The sequence below is a fragment of the Oryzias latipes genome, chromosome 19 (assembly GCF_053564925.1).
Source record: "Oryzias latipes strain Hd-rR chromosome 19, Olatipes_Hd-rR_3.1".
Classification (NCBI taxonomy): Eukaryota; Metazoa; Chordata; class Actinopteri; order Beloniformes; family Adrianichthyidae; genus Oryzias; species Oryzias latipes.
Genome location: NC_136255.1, coordinates 92,991 through 104,074, shown reverse-complemented (window position 1 = coordinate 104,074; position 11,084 = coordinate 92,991). Strand labels below are relative to the sequence as shown.

The 11,084-nt window shown below is 44.7% G+C and overlaps 2 long non-coding RNA genes across 2 annotated transcripts; both read left to right on the top strand.

The window, feature by feature from the left end:
* The first annotated feature begins 1,381 nt into the window (after positions 1–1,381).
* Positions 1,382–2,576, top strand: LOC144987900 (uncharacterized). Its single transcript, XR_013651589.1, has 2 exons — positions 1,382–2,108; positions 2,193–2,576. It is a non-coding gene; the product is annotated as an uncharacterized LOC144987900 (long non-coding RNA).
* Positions 2,577–3,920: 1,344 nt separating this feature from the next.
* LOC144987904 (uncharacterized) lies at positions 3,921–8,027 on the top strand. The gene is made up of 2 exons (XR_013651591.1): positions 3,921–7,342; positions 7,417–8,027. It is a non-coding gene; the product is annotated as an uncharacterized LOC144987904 (long non-coding RNA).
* Positions 8,028–11,084: the final 3,057 nt, after the last annotated feature.

Sequence of the window (11,084 nt, the reverse complement as noted above, 5' to 3'; positions counted from 1 at the left end):
TTTTAATTTTGCTTTAGTTTTCCAATAATTTGGTTAGAATTAGGGCTATATACTCAATTTGGTTAGGGTTAGGATCAGATTAAGGGGTCAGGTTAGGGTTAGAATAGATTAAGGGGTGAGGTTAAGATTAGGATCAGATTTAGGGGGCCAGTTTGAGAAGATCCAATTAAAGGGCATAATTTAGGATTAGGGCCATATGAAATTGTTATATTAGTCAGGATAAATGTATAATTAGGATTAAAAGTAAAGATTTGGGGAATTTTGAAATGTTTTTGTTCACTTTATTTTGAAAGTGTTGTAATCCAATAAAATTGTCTTTACGTTTTGTATGTTTGTGGCCTTATGGTAAAGTTTTTACTTTTGCTGTTACCAGATAGTCTCCTAGGTTTTTTCATTTTACGATTTGAGTCTGGATACCTCGTAACTCGATCACAGTGTGGTCTGGGTGTGGAGAAGAGGTCCTCTGGATTCCCCCCTTGGGAATCATCATGAGATTCGTCAAAAGAAGCATGAACTAAAGCCGATACTCTTTGCACATTCAGAGAAGTGCTTCCGCTTCGCAAAGGTGTCTGGTGTAGGCCATCCATCTCCTCGTGGTCCGAAACAATCAATGCCTCAGCAGTAACGTTTGATGTCTCCCTGACCCATCCCATCCTCCCTCGAGGAGGTCTCTGTTCCATTGGACTGCTGCTGTCATCAGAAACATCCTGCAGTTTGGAGAGCTTCACAACCATTGTGTTGCTGTCTTTCTCTTCCTGACGTCTATTCCAGCGTACTCTCACATTGGGTGATGGAGTTTCCTCTTGGAGGGATTGATTTTCCAAGTCATCCTCCTGTATGACATGTTCCATCATGGTAAAAACTGCTGGGTTGCATGTTTTCTTCCCATTCACTGCAGCCCTGTTTGTCTCTCTTTCCTGTCCAGGTGGTTCCACTTGTGTAGCAGACGTCCTTAGATTTTGCACTGCTTGTACTTCTTGCTCACCATCATCCATAGTAGAAGCAATGAGTGCCTCCACATGATCTATAACCCCAGAGGACATACGAGGCACATTTCTGTAGGGTTAGGGTTAGGGTTAGGGTTAGGGTTAGGGTTAGGGTTAGGGTTAGGGGTTAGGGTTAGGGTTAGGGTTAGGGTTAGGGTTAGGGTTAGGGGTTAGGGTTAGGGTTAGGGTTAGGGTTAGGGTTAGGGTTAGGGGTTAGGGTTAGGGTTAGGGTTAGGGTTAGGGAGGGTTAGGGTTAGGGTTAGGGTTAGGGTTAGGGTTAGGGTTAGGGGTTAGGGTTAGGGTTAGGGTTAGGGGTTAGGGGTTAGGGTTAGGGTTAGGGTTAGGGTTAGGGTTAGGGGTTAGGGTTAGGGTTAGGGTTAGGGTTAGGTGATAGGGTTAGGGCTCCAGGCTGTATGCCTGGAGCCCTCGTGCACGGACCATTTCTGTCCCCACTCAGATCTCGCTCCTCCCTCTGGGTAATGAAGGATAAATTATTTTATTTTTTTCATAATCTAATTAGGGTTAGGGCTCTCAATTTAAATTTGGTTAGGGTTAGGATCAAAAACCTTTAGGGCAGGGCCATATGAAAATTGATTATGGGAATTCATAATCTCCCTCTGCTGGAAAAAAGAAAATTTACAGGGGGGGTTTTGAGAAAATCTGATGATGGAGAGGGACTGTTTAGCAACTCCCTCTGCTGGACAAAAGGGGGAAGAGCGGTTAAGTGTCTCTAATTAGAATAATGGTGTTTTTTTGTCATTTAGGCCTCTAGGATGAAGGGTGTCTAATTTAGAAATCCAATTTCTTTCATGTCTCCTTCTCTCTGGGGTTGACCATCTGGGATTCATCTGCACGATCGTTGCATTGACTGAATCCCATCCGTGGGAAATGAAATGTTGTACCAGGTAAGTGTCTGTGTTTTTATGTTTTGTGATGTTGTGTCTGTGTTGGGTGAATCTAACTAAGAGAGTGTTCCCAGTCTCCCCAACGTACTGTATCCCACAGGTGGAGCAGGAGATAACATAAATGCAGTTTTGAGAGTGGGGGCTCCCCCTGCATAGAGACGGAAACACATTTTTGTTGTGGTGGCTGCAAATCCAATCCAAATGTTTGAAAAAAGAGGTGAGTGCTCTGGATTTTGGTTGTGTAGGGGGAGGAAGTTTGGCTCTAATTAAAATGTCCTTAAGATTTTTGTTTCTCCTGTAGGCTGGCAGAAATCTGTGCTCCTCGAGCAGCCCCTGGCTCTGAACAAGATCCCGGAAGTTCCTCCTGAGGACTCTCACCATCCTGCACGTGGCTGCCGAATGTGTTGTGACAATGGGTAAAAGGGGGGATGTATCAATAGGTTTAATTTGTTGAAATGACTTAAAACATTTTCTTAGAAAGGAGCGGGAATAACCCCTTGTGTATAATGCCGAAAAAAGAATTTTGGTGGCCTTTTTAAAGTCTGCCTGTTGGGTGCAGATTCTGTGGAAGCGGAGCAGCTGGGATTTAACCAGACCTGCAAATGTGTGTTTGGGATGAAAACTGGTTTTATGTAACAGTGCATGTGTGTCTGTGGGTTTAAAATAAACTTTAATGTCCAATTTGTGTGTGGTGTGAAAGTCACTTCCCTTAAATGTGGTCGTGTCTAGAAAGTCGACTGAAGAGGCGTGGCATGTTGATTTTAGTTTGATGGAAGGGTTGTGGCTGTTGAGAGTCCCCAGGAAGGTCCCAAACTCCTGCTCAGAGTGGGTCCACACGCCCCAGATGTCGTCGAGGTACCTGTAATAACAGAGCGGCTTTAAAGCACATTTCTGTAGTGCAGAGGATTCCCACTCTGCCATGAAAATATTGGCATAAGCCGGTGCAAATTTCTTCCCCATAGCTGTGCCCTTAATTTGAACAAAAAATTCCCCATTAAATTCAAAATCATTTCTGTTTAAATTAATCTCTAATAATTGGAGTAATTCTTTATCTGGTCGTTTTTTGTCCGGGTATTTTTGAAAAATTCTTTTAATACTGTCAATGCCCTCTTTGTGATCAATATTGGTATATAAGCTATCAATATCCATAGTAAACAGAAAGGAGTCTGCTGGGATTACTAGTTGTTTAATTTTTTCAATAAAATGATATGTATCTTTAAGGTAACTGTCATGTTTATTAGATAACGGATTCAGAAAAAAGTCCAAATATTCTGCTGTATAATAGGTTTCACTCTCACAGTCTGAAACAATGGGTCTGCCAGGAGGAATTTTAGATGGAACGGTCCATTTTTGGGGATCTTTATGGATTTTGGGTAACATATAAAAACGTCTGGGCCTCGGTTGCGAGTTGCCCTGCAGGTAAGTTTTTTGTTTTTTATTTATAAATTTCTTTTTCAGTAAATTATTAATAATTGTATCTACTAGAGGGATTGTATCTAAATAAATGGGTTTATTGAGTTTATGATAATAAGTTACATCATTTAACTGTCTGTAACCTTCATATAAATAATCTTTTTTATCCATAATTACTGTTAGACTGCCCTTATCGGCTGGTTTAATAACTATATCATTATTTTGGGCTAATTCTTTTAGAGCTTTGGTTTCCTCACCACTCAAATTTGGAGTGTTATGAATGATTTTAAAATCATTCTCAAAGTATGAAATATCCTGGTCTATTAAACGGTTAATTTGTGGTGGGAGAGTAGCAGATGGGGGTGTCCAGTCAGATTTCAATATGAATGGCTGAGGTTGGATGCTGCTTTTGTCCTTATAGTGAACAGTTAACTTAATTCTGCGATGGTACTCCTGTAAATCATGTCTCGATTGAAAGGTCAAATTCTTACTGTTACATTTGGAAGGGATGAAAGTAAGACCTCTGCTCAGCAGGGAAAGCTGTGTAAGAGAAAGAACAAAGTTATCACATAGATTCATGACTCCATCTTTCCCCTCCCTCTGTGCGAGGCTTAGAGGGAGCTTCAGTTTAACCATGAAGCCCAGTGTTCCAGCATCCTCTTCGCGGTAGCTGCCGTCCAGTGGATGCTGTCAGTTTGGGTCTCAAAGAAGCCACTGAGTGGGGGGATGTAGTCTGTCAGTTCTTGGATGTGTTGATTCAGATGAATCAGGACGGCTTTTTCATCTGGTGAAAGGTGAGGTGAAAAACTGACGTGAGGGACGAAGATTGTGGCGTCTGGGAATCTCTGTCCTGCTACAGTCAGGGCTTTGATCATCTCTTTCACTGGAGTTTTTTTATCCCTCTGGGATCTGTTGTTGAGGCCGAAGGATAGCAGGAGAACCTCTGGTTCCGTCTGGAAGGTGGCCGTCTTCAGGAGAAATTCTGCATGATGCCATCTGGCGCCAGGAAAACTGTCCAATTGTACATTTCCACCTTTGAAAGGTGGGAGGCGGCTGATGTTTGAGTCTCCTATGATGACCTTCTTCTGTTGTATGTGCAGGTGCCACTCTGTAAATTTGCGGGGTGTGTTGTCGTGTCGTGTTGGAGCACACACCTGCATTTCTGCTGCAGAAGTTGTCGTCTGCTCTGCTCGCTCAACGGCTAGTCTGGACTGCACGCTGGATCTCAGCTTGGAGAGAGTGGCAGGGGTGAGTGTGTGGTACCCTCTGCTCTCCATGGTGCTGGTTTGGACGGGAGGAGGAGGACTCCCTTCTCTGTGGGAGGAGCGTTGGCTTCCTTTTCTCTGGCTCAGCGCTGTGATCTGCTCATCTGCTGGTTCTGGCTCCAGAGTGATTTCCTCTTCGGCTTCAGAGTCAGCCTTCTGCATGTCGAGAACTCGTACGACACTTTCTGCCGTAGAGCTTATTTGAGAGCGATTTATGCGTGGTGGAAGAGGGATTACAGGAGAAAGACGAGACGGGGATGTGGGAGGAGAAAGTTCTGTTTCACTTGCCTCCTCAAGGTCAAAAAGAGGTGACCAGTCCTCCTGTTGTGGTTCTGTCATGGTCTCCACTGAAACCCGGGAGATTGGCGCAGGTGGAGGCGCTGCGTGGATTTGGGCGATCGTGGTGATCTGATGACTGCTGCTTTGTGGTGAAGGGGGTGGCTGTGCTGCAGCTGGGCTCGGTGGTCTCGTGGAGGGAGGCTGGTTCACTGGAGGTGATGATGGAGCCAGCTCAATCACCGCATGTGGGTCCTCTTCTGCTGTCTGGTCAGCTGTCTGCGTTGGGAGAGAAGAAACGGCAGCAGCAACAGGAAGTGGAGCAGGAGGTGCTGTTTCTGTCGTCCTGGCAATGATGACCGCCTGGGCACGGTCTATTGTATCCTGTCTCAGGCGTCTGCCTAAATTACGTTTCGCCCACGTTGTGGCTATTTCAAAGGGGCCTCTCCAGTCCGGTGAAGGAAACTGGGTGAGCTTTTGCATTTCAGAGTCAATGTTCTTTTGATAATGCTCTCTGAGGATGAGAACGGTAGTGAAGGCCCAATTTCTAGCATTGCCGTCAATCAAAGTCTGTGTTTGTAGATTTGGGGATGCTGGTTTGATAATTGTAGCTAGATTGTTTGTTATTTTGTCCAGGGAGGGAGGATGAGCCTCTCTGGACACATTGGTGAGGTGGTGTACAGCTTTAATCAGTCTGTTCATTACACGCACCTTCTCTGTAAAATCAGGGTCATTAGACTGTACCCTGTGGGGGGGGGCTTCATTCCGAGCACCTGCTGGTACAAAGACGTAGCGGCCATTTTGGTTGGAGGGACCGCGTGGTCTAGGTCTTGGCGCACGTTGAGCGCCATTTTGAAATGGGTAGCGCGGCCCGCTATAGAACGGCTGCGGTGCAGGGCGATGTCTCACCTGCTGTCTGCCGTAGAAGGCCGGCTCCAGAAAATGGGCTCCCTCCCTGGTGACGTCCGCATAAGATCGGCGTCCGTCTCGGCGTGGGTAGCTGGAAAAATCCGCAGCTGCACGTCTGTTCTGTGGCCTGTCGCGTTCATAGGCCCGTTCCCTCCGTCTGCCTCCTCTGGACTGCACCAGTATCCATCCGTCGTCGTGTGGGCGCGGTGGCATGGCTTACTGTGGTCCTTGTGTAATTCGGCCCGTTGCAGAAGGTACCTCCGTCACACGTGGCTAACAAGCTATGCTAATACTGGGAGGCTATGCTAATAATAAACTAGGAAACGTGATTTTACCGATCAACTTCGGTTTAATAAAAAAATAATACAAGCCAAGGTTGCAACGTTTCGAACAAGCTTAGTCTTCTTCAGGCTGGCTTAAGAATAAACATGAGAAGCGATCATACTGACGAGGATCAGCTCCGTGCATGCGTCTTCTCATCAAAATGGAGGGAAGAGTTCGTGGGATGATGTCACATTTCCCATCATGCATTTGGGCTGCTCCTCCAATCAGGAGGCGTTGCTGGGTAGAAGGTGCCCTTCACTGGTCGAAGGAGCTTGGAGCCTCGGAGCGTTGTGTTCACATGCATTTGTAATTTTTTGTTTTCCCATAAAAGTAAAACATTTTTTTATGAAAATTAAATTTTACCATCTTAAAAGTATTGGGATCAATTGACAATATTCAAAACAGTATATACTTTCCATAAAAAACTAAATACAAACATTCTGTAAAAAGGTAAAAGTATGCATTTATTTCATAACATTTCTGATGTAATTGTAATAACCCAAAAAAATGATAATAAAAATTGTGTATCTATTGCTTTTTCAAGAATCGAATTAAGGCTTCAATGGTGGAGGTGAGTATAATCCCTCTAGGAGAAAAAAAATGATAGGAGTTAGTTTTGAATTGCAGTCATAAACCAACAAACCATGACAAATATCATCTTTGGAGATGACAGAAAGAGATTTTTGGGAGGTGGGGAAGGAAGAGACAGAGACCCTGCGGAGAATCAGAAGGTTCAGGCTGGTTAGGTGATAGGGTTAGGGCTCCAGGCTGTATGCCTGGAGCCCTCGTGCACGGACCATTTCTGTCCCCACTCAGATCTCGCTCCTCCCTCTGGGTAATGAAGGATAAATTATTTTATTTTTTTCATAATCTAATTAGGGTTAGGGCTCTCAATTTAAATTTGGTTAGGGTTAGGATCAAAAACCTTTAGGGCAGGGCCATATGAAAATTGATTATGGGAATTCATAATCTCCCTCTGCTGGAAAAAAGAAAATTTACAGGGGGGGTTTTGAGAAAATCTGATGATGGAGAGGGACTGTTTAGCAACTCCCTCTGCTGGACAAAAGGGGGAAGAGCGGTTAAGTGTCTCTAATTAGAATAATGGTGTTTTTTTGTCATTTAGGCCTCTAGGATGAAGGGTGTCTAATTTAGAAATCCAATTTCTTTCATGTCTCCTTCTCTCTGGGGTTGACCATCTGGGATTCATCTGCACGATCGTTGCATTGACTGAATCCCATCCGTGGGAAATGAAATGTTGTACCAGGTAAGTGTCTGTGTTTTTATGTTTTGTGATGTTGTGTCTGTGTTGGGTGAATCTAACTAAGAGAGTGTTCCCAGTCTCCCCAACGTACTGTATCCCACAGGTGGAGCAGGAGATAACATAAATGCAGTTTTGAGAGTGGGGGCTCCCCCTGCATAGAGACGGAAACACATTTTTGTTGTGGTGGCTGCAAATCCAATCCAAATGTTTGAAAAAAGAGGTGAGTGCTCTGGATTTTGGTTGTGTAGGGGGAGGAAGTTTGGCTCTAATTAAAATGTCCTTAAGATTTTTGTTTCTCCTGTAGGCTGGCAGAAATCTGTGCTCCTCGAGCAGCCCCTGGCTCTGAACAAGATCCCGGAAGTTCCTCCTGAGGACTCTCACCATCCTGCACGTGGCTGCCGAATGTGTTGTGACAATGGGTAAAAGGGGGGATGTATCAATAGGTTTAATTTGTTGAAATGACTTAAAACATTTTCTTAGAAAGGAGCGGGAATAACCCCTTGTGTATAATGCCGAAAAAAGAATTTTGGTGGCCTTTTTAAAGTCTGCCTGTTGGGTGCAGATTCTGTGGAAGCGGAGCAGCTGGGATTTAACCAGACCTGCAAATGTGTGTTTGGGATGAAAACTGGTTTTATGTAACAGTGCATGTGTGTCTGTGGGTTTAAAATAAACTTTAATGTCCAATTTGTGTGTGGTGTGAAAGTCACTTCCCTTAAATGTGGTCGTGTCTAGAAAGTCGACTGAAGAGGCGTGGCATGTTGATTTTAGTTTGATGGAAGGGTTGTGGCTGTTGAGAGTCCCCAGGAAGGTCCCAAACTCCTGCTCAGAGTGGGTCCACACGCCCCAGATGTCGTCGAGGTACCTGTAATAACAGAGCGGCTTTAAAGCACATTTCTGTAGTGCAGAGGATTCCCACTCTGCCATGAAAATATTGGCATAAGCCGGTGCAAATTTCTTCCCCATAGCTGTGCCCTTAATTTGAACAAAAAATTCCCCATTAAATTCAAAATCATTTCTGTTTAAATTAATCTCTAATAATTGGAGTAATTCTTTATCTGGTCGTTTTTTGTCCGGGTATTTTTGAAAAATTCTTTTAATACTGTCAATGCCCTCTTTGTGATCAATATTGGTATATAAGCTATCAATATCCATAGTAAACAGAAAGGAGTCTGCTGGGATTACTAGTTGTTTAATTTTTTCAATAAAATGATATGTATCTTTAAGGTAACTGTCATGTTTATTAGATAACGGATTCAGAAAAAAATCCAAATATTCTGCTGTATAATAGGTTTCACTTTCACAGTCTGAAACAATGGGTCTGCCAGGAGGAATTTTAGATGGAACGGTCCATTTTTGGGGATCTTTATGGATTTTGGGTAACATATAAAAACGTCTGGGCCTCGGTTGCGAGTTGCCCTGCAGGTAAGTTTTTTGTTTTTTATTTATAAATTTCTTTTTCAGTAAATTATTAATAATTGTATCTACTAGAGGGATTGTATCTAAATAAATGGGTTTATTGAGTTTATGATAATAAGTTACATCATTTAACTGTCTGTAACCTTCATATAAATAATCTTTTTTATCCATAATTACTGTTAGACTGCCCTTATCGGCTGGTTTAATAACTATATCATTATTTTGGGCTAATTCTTTTAGAGCTTTGGTTTCCTCACCACTCAAATTTGGAGTGTTATGAATGATTTTAAAATCATTCTCAAAGTATGAAATATCCTGGTCTATTAAACGGTTAATTTGTGGTGGGAGAGTAGCAGATGGGGGTGTCCAGTCAGATTTCAATATGAATGGCTGAGGTTGGATGCTGCTTTTGTCCTTATAGTGAACAGTTAACTTAATTCTGCGATGGTACTCCTGTAAATCATGTCTCGATTGAAAGGTCAAATTCTTACTGTTACATTTGGAAGGGATGAAAGTAAGACCTCTGCTCAGCAGGGAAAGCTGTGTAAGAGAAAGAACAAAGTTATCACATAGATTCATGACTCCATCTTTCCCCTCCCTCTGTGCGAGGCTTAGAGGGAGCTTCAGTTTAACCATGAAGCCCAGTGTTCCAGCATCCTCTTCGCGGTAGCTGCCGTCCAGTGGATGCTGTCAGTTTGGGTCTCAAAGAAGCCACTGAGTGGGGGGATGTAGTCTGTCAGTTCTTGGATGTGTTGATTCAGATGAATCAGGACGGCTTTTTCATCTGGTGAAAGGTGAGGTGAAAAACTGACGTGAGGGACGAAGATTGTGGCGTCTGGGAATCTCTGTCCTGCTACAGTCAGGGCTTTGATCATCTCTTTGACTGGAGCTTTTTTATCCCTCTGGGATCTGTTGTTGAGGCCGAAGGATAGCAGGAGAACCTCTGGTTCCGTCTGGAAGGTGGCCGTCTTCAGGAGAAATTCTGCATGATGCCATCTGGCGCCAGGAAAACTGTCCAATTGTACATTTCCACCTTTGAAAGGTGGGAGGCGGCTGATGTTTGAGTCTCCTATGATGACCTTCTTCTGTTGTATGTGCAGGTGCCACTCTGTAAATTTGCGGGGTGTGTTGTCGTGTCGTGTTGGAGCACACACCTGCATTTCTGCTGCAGAAGTTGTCGTCTGCTCTGCTCGCTCAACGGCTAGTCTGGACTGCACGCTGGATCTCAGCTTGGAGAGAGTGGCAGGGGTGAGTGTGTGGTACCCTCTGCTCTCCATGGTGCTGGTTTGGACGGGAGGAGGAGGACTCCCTTCTCTGTGGGAGGAGCGTTGGCTTCCTTTTCTCTGGCTCAGCGCTGTGATCTGCTCATCTGCTGGTTCTGGCTCCAGAGTGATTTCCTCTTCGGCTTCAGAGTCAGCCTTCTGCATGTCGAGAACTCGTACGACACTTTCTGCCGTAGAGCTTATTTGAGAGCGATTTATGCGTGGTGGAAGAGGGATTACAGGAGAAAGACGAGACGGGGATGTGGGAGGAGAAAGTTCTGTTTCACTTGCCTCCTCAAGGTCAAAAAGAGGTGACCAGTCCTCCTGTTGTGGTTCTGTCATGGTCTCCACTGAAACCCGGGAGATTGGCGCAGGTGGAGGCGCTGCGTGGATTTGGGCGATCGTGGTGATCTGATGACTGCTGCTTTGTGGTGAAGGGGGTGGCTGTGCTGCAGCTGGGCTCGGTGGTCTCGTGGAGGGAGGCTGGTTCACTGGAGGTGATGATGGAGCCAGCTCAATCACCGCATGTGGGTCCTCTTCTGCTGTCTGGTCAGCTGTCTGCGTTGGGAGAGAAGAAACGGCAGCAGCAACAGGAAGTGGAGCAGGAGGTGCTGTTTCTGTCGTCCTGGCAATGATGACCGCCTGGGCACGGTCTATTGTATCCTGTCTCAGGCGTCTGCCTAAATTACGTTTCGCCCACGTTGTGGCTATTTCAAAGGGGCCTCTCCAGTCCGGTGAAGGAAACTGGGTGAGCTTTTGCATTTCAGAGTCAATGTTCTTTTGATAATGCTCTCTGAGGATGAGAACGGTAGTGAAGGCCCAATTTCTAGCATTGCCGTCAATCAAAGTCTGTGTTTGTAGATTTGGGGATGCTGGTTTGATAATTGTAGCTAGATTGTTTGTTATTTTGTCCAGGGAGGGAGGATGAGCCTCTCTGGACACATTGGTGAGGTGGTGTACAGCTTTAATCAGTCTGTTCATTACACGCACCTTCTCTGTAAAATCAGGGTCATTAGACTGTACCCTGTGGGGGGGGGCTTCATTCCGAGCACCTGCTGGTACAAAGA